Raw genomic sequence first — 5,397 nt, 5'->3', positions numbered from 1 at the left:
TGTATGAAAAAGTACCCTACCTAGGGACGCGTAGAGCAAATTTGTACCCCCGGGCATGTTGTCGATTGACGTTCTGGTTGCACTTTTCATCATCTAGGGTGCGTTCCTGACACGTTTGAGGGGTTTTAGCAAAAAAAAATTTTCGACTACTCGAGCTCTCTGGCCCGTTCGGTGCACATTTTTGAAAAAAGCTAGGGCTGCCCCTAGGTTCGGGGTGTCACAAAATGTTGAAAAGTGGTCGAAAAACCACTATCCAGAATCGGATGTAGAATCGTTAGACGAACTTAAAATTGTTCTACGACACCCATCTGCGACGGTTTAGTATTCGAGATATGGCCCGTCCTAGGTCTGACCGAGCAATTTTGTTCCGCGCACTGTGTGCACCGTACACTTTGATGTTTGTATGAAAAAGTACCCTACCTAGGGACGCGTAGAGCAATTTGTACCCCCGGGAATGTTGTCGATGACATTCTGGTTGCACTTTTCATCATCTAGGGCTGGTCCTGACACGTTGTTAGGGGTTTAGCAAAAAAAAAATTGTTCGACTACTCGAGCTCTCTGGCCCGTTCGGCACATTTTGAAAAAAGCTAGGAGCTGCCCCTAGGTTCGGGGTGTCACAAAATGTTGAAAAGTGGTCGAAAAACCACTATCCAGAATCGATGTAGAATCGTTAGACGACTTAAAATTGTTCTACGACACCCATCTGCGACGTTTAGTATTCGAGATATGGCCCGTCCTAGGTCTGACCGAGCAATTTTTGTTCCGCGCACTTGTGCACCGTACACTTTGAAGTTTGTATGAAAAGTACCCTACCTACGGGACGCGTAGAGCAAATTTGTACCCCCGGGCATTTGTCGATTGGACGTTCTGGTTGCACTTTTCATCATCTAGGGTGCGTTCCTGACACGTTTTGAGGGGTTTTAGCAAAAAAAAAATTTTCGACTACTCGCGCTCTCTGGCCCGTTCGGTGCACATTTTGAAAAAAGCTAGGGAGCGTGCCCCTAGGTTCGGGGTGTCACAAAATTTGAAAAGTGGTCGAAAAACCACTATCCAGAATCGGATGTAGAATCGTTAGACGAACTTAAAATTGTTCTACGACACCCATCTGCGACGTTTAGTATTCGAGATATGGCCCGTCCTAGGTCTGACCGAGCAATTTTGTTCCGCGCACTTTGTGCACCGTACACTTTGATGTTTGTATGAAAAAGTACCCTACCTAGGGACGCGTAGAGCAAATTTGTACCCCCGGGCATGTTGTCGATTGACATTCTGGTTGCACTTTTCATCATCTAGGGTGCGTTCCTGACACGTTTTGAGGGGTTTTAGCAAAAAAAAATTTTCGACTACTCGAGCTCTCTGGCCCGTTCGGTGCACATTTTGAAAAAAGCTAGGGAGCTGCCCCTAGGTTCGGGGTGTCACAAAATGTTGAAAAGTGGTCGAAAAACCACTATCCAGAATCGGATGTAGAATCGTTAGACGACTTAAAATTGTTCTACGACACCCATCTGCGACGTTTAGTATTCGAGATATGGCCCGTCCTAGGTCTGACCGAGCAATTTTTGTTCCGCGCACTTTGTGCACCGTACACTTTGATGTTTGTATGAAAAAGACCCTACCTAGGGACGCGTAGAGCAAATTTGTACCCCCGGGCATGTGTCGATTGACATTCTGGTTGCACTTTTCATCATCTAGGGTGCGTTCCTGACACGTTTTGAGGGTTTTAGCAAAAAAAAATTTTCGACTACTCGCGCTCTGGCCCGTTCGGTGCACATTTTTGAAAAAAGCTAGGGAGCTGCCCCTAGGTTCGGGGTGTCACAAAATGTTGAAAGTGGTCGAAAAACCACTATCCAGAATCGGATGTAGAATCGTTAGACGAACTTAAAATTGTTCTACGACACCCATCTGCGACGTTTAGTATTCGAGATATGGCCCGTCCTAGGTCTGACCGAGCAATTTTGTTCCGCGCAGCTGTGCACCGTACACTTTGATGTTTGTATGAAAAAGTACCCTACCTAGGGACGCGTAGAGCAATTTGTACCCCCGGGCCTGTTGTCGATTGACATTCTGGTTGCACTTTTCATCATCTAGGGTGCGTTCCTGACACGTTTTAGGGGTTTTAGCAAAAAAAAAAATTGTCTGACTCGAGCTCTCTGGCCCGTTCGGTGCACATTTTGAAAAAGCTAGGGAGCTGCCCCTAGGTTCGGGGTGTCACAAAATGTTGAAAAGTGGTCGAAAAACCACTATCCAGAATCGGATGTAGAATCGTTAGACGAACTTAAAATTGTTCTACGACACCCATCTGCGACGTTTAGTATCGAGATATAGCACTTTGTAGGTCTGACCGAGCAATTTTGTACTGAAATGTATGGTGAACATGTAATTCATTAATACATGCATGACTTGCATCGTGCCCTACTTCATCGGCACAGCTGTTATTGACTATCTTTAGTGGAAATGGATTGAGTTTGACCATTTTAAGCCCATTTCCTATGCCGTGCACCAACATGTGTACCGATCAGGGAAGTACGCTACGTACGCGTTCATGGATGTCGATGTTGGTACAAGTTGCCTTTCGGGATAGCCGTGCACCAAAACTGTGTACCGATCAGGGAAAGTACAAGACGGAGGGTGCAGCTCGAGCGTACGCGTTCATAGATGTCGATGTTGGTACACTTGCACCAAAATTGTGTACCAATCAGGGAAAGTACAACACGGAGGGCGCAGCCCGGCGGTACGCAATCATGGATGTCCATGTTGAACAATACGTGTACGTACCTAGTTTTTGTAGGAAAAGTTGCAATTAAGTGCTTGCATGCTTAAAAAGCTCATCTCAACCGGTCACCTTTTGGCCTGCCCTTTTATAACAGAAACCTAGAAAGATACTCGAGATTTTGTGTGTTTTCCATTCGCCCGGGACGACGAAATGAGCTATGTGCACATCGTGCAGAAATTGTCTTCGCCACGCATGTTTTGTCCATCCACTCATAAATCACCCGCATTTGTGTTCAACACGGACGGCGCAGCCGAGCGAACGCGTTAATGTTTATGTTTGTACACACTGCTTGTACGATTCTAGGATTGGTAATTGCGTCACAGTGCCCGACCGTCGCGGACACCATTCTTGGACAGAAGTCCTAGTACGTAGAGTACTTTCCCTAGGTATGTGCTCGTTCGTGACTATCGTTACGTGCTTACGGACACGCTTGGGTATGTTTACCATACAAGGTTACTAGGGAAACCTGGGAAGGACGCTTGCCCTCCCGTCGCGGGACACCATTCTTGGAAAGAAGTCCTAGTACGTAGCGTTCCTTATTTTACTTGATCAGTTTGTAATGCATTCGCTTTGTTCCATCGACTTCTGCTACTGCTCACTAAGGGGTGTTCGTTTGCGATGTGTACGATAAGCAACTGTCTATCGTACCAGCAGGTAATCAACACTTTTTACCCAAGTCATAGCAACATAGAGTACTTTTCCTAATCGGTACACAATTTTGGTGCACCTCTAACCTCGCCGGCACTTTATCGTTACGTTTTGTGCACAACCTAGGGACGTGGTGTAAGTTTCATGATTTTTATGTTTTGATTGGTTTATTATGATTGAAAAATACGCTACGTCCCAGAAATTGGAGCTCGACTACTTCCTCCATGTGGCGAAAAAAGTTACTGGGCAACGCCTAGCTTATGCCCCCATTGTACTTCAATTTTCATTATCAGGTTTGAAAAATACGCTAAGTCCCAGAAATCTGAACTCGAATACTTTTGCCACGTGGCGCCAAAAGCTACTGAGAAACGCCTAGCCTTTTACCCATTTATAATTAGTTTCGTTATAAGTTTTGAACAATACGCAAAGTTCCAAGAATCTGAACTCGAGTACTGTTACATGTGCCGCCAAAAGCTACTGAGCAACGCCTAGGTTGATACATTTTTGGTACATGGAGTGTATGCATGCAGGCGTACTGCCGTGCTAACGCGGAAAATCGAACTTGCTACTAGAACGTAAAGTAATTCCCCTAGATAGGTGCTTTTGCATGCCTCTGATCGACGACCATGCAACGTGCGACACGCGTAGCTAGGCTTCCCCAAACAAATTTCCTAGAATAGCACCAAATTGCACACTTTCAGGGGTTATTTTGGTACCGTGTACCGTGCATGGTACAAGTATCAGTAGCTCGTGCAATTTATTTTGCATCGTGTTGCGGTTGCTGGTGCGTCGGGATAGGAGTGTTTCGAGACTTTCGCCAAGCGTTGGTGCCATTTGGTGGATAATAATGTTCTAGCCACAATAAACGTGCCACATAATGCCAATAAGGAAAAAGCCGATTTCTAGGGACTTCTAGTCAAAATGTTTGCCATCAGCGCTTTCCTGTCGAGTTCCGGATCTGGGACTTAGCGTTTTTTTTTTTTTCACGATCCAATCCAACGACCAGATCGTGAATAAACAATACATACAACAGTGCATCCCTTTAAAGTAGGAAAAGGCCGAATTCTAGGGAGCTCCAGTCCAAAAGGTTGTCATCAGCGCTCTCCTCTCGAGTTCAAGATTTGGGACTTAGCGTTTTTTTCGCGATCGCACCAAAGACCAGATCGTGAAATAAACAATTAATATAACTGTACTAGTACATCCCTTCAACTGAAGCAAGTGCACCATACATGACCCGTACGCCAATCATCCATGCACATGACACGTCAACTAAGTCAACACATGACACAACTTGGACAACTGACGGGTAAGTAGGTCATCTCGTACACGACGACACATCGACCAAACCAGGTCAACACGTCACATGCACAAGACATCCTACTACCAAGGCCGACCACCTCGACACACAACGTGTTAACCGAACATGGTCTACACACCAATCATGTGCAAGGCAACCGGCCCAAACGGATCAACTTATACAACTTGTAACGAGCATGTGTGTAAGCTTACTGGTTTGGTCGTCGGCACGTTTCTCACATCAAGACAATCAAGTCCAGAAGGAGGCACGGCCGACAAGCTCACTAGTGTTACGTGTTCCGCTCCATACCGTGTCAAGTCACGTCTGACACGGAAGTAGCCAGCTCTTGTCCACTAGTGTTAAGGAACGGTCTCCAGACCAAGTCAAGTCACTCGTCTGACAAGGAAAGAGCACGCACCAAGCTTCACCAGAGCACGGTACCACGGTCCCCAGACCAAGATGGTTCGTTATGCCATCGAGGAAGGGGCACGCGATCCTTGCTACACTCAACTAAGTACACTCTTGCTCTCACAAAAGTATCCCCTGTGTCGACGTGGTCCCAGACCAAGACGAGCTTGCGCACATCGAGGAAGGGGCACACGGACAAACCACCAAGCATGGGTCGCCTGAGAGGATCGATGCGAACGCATCTCTACAACTCGCAGCTCCCAGCCTGAAG

General features: G+C 46.4%; 1 non-coding gene across 1 annotated transcript in view; it reads right to left on the bottom strand.

Annotated features, from left to right (window-relative positions):
- Positions 1–5,320: 5,320 nt before the first annotated feature.
- Positions 5,321–5,397, bottom strand: part of LOC133394962 (large subunit ribosomal RNA) — a 4,077-nt gene continuing 4,000 nt past the window's right edge. Inside the window, exon 1 of the ribosomal RNA XR_009767086.1 lies at positions 5,321–5,397. This exon is cut by the window's right edge and continues 4,000 nt beyond it. This is a non-coding gene — a ribosomal RNA (large subunit ribosomal RNA).

Source organism: Anopheles gambiae (genome assembly GCF_943734735.2).
Source record: "Anopheles gambiae chromosome X unlocalized genomic scaffold, idAnoGambNW_F1_1 X_unloc_88, whole genome shotgun sequence".
NCBI lineage: Eukaryota > Metazoa > Arthropoda > Insecta > Diptera > Culicidae > Anopheles > Anopheles gambiae.
The sequence above is the reverse complement of the archived record's forward strand: the minus strand, read 5'-3'. Positions and strand labels throughout refer to the sequence as shown.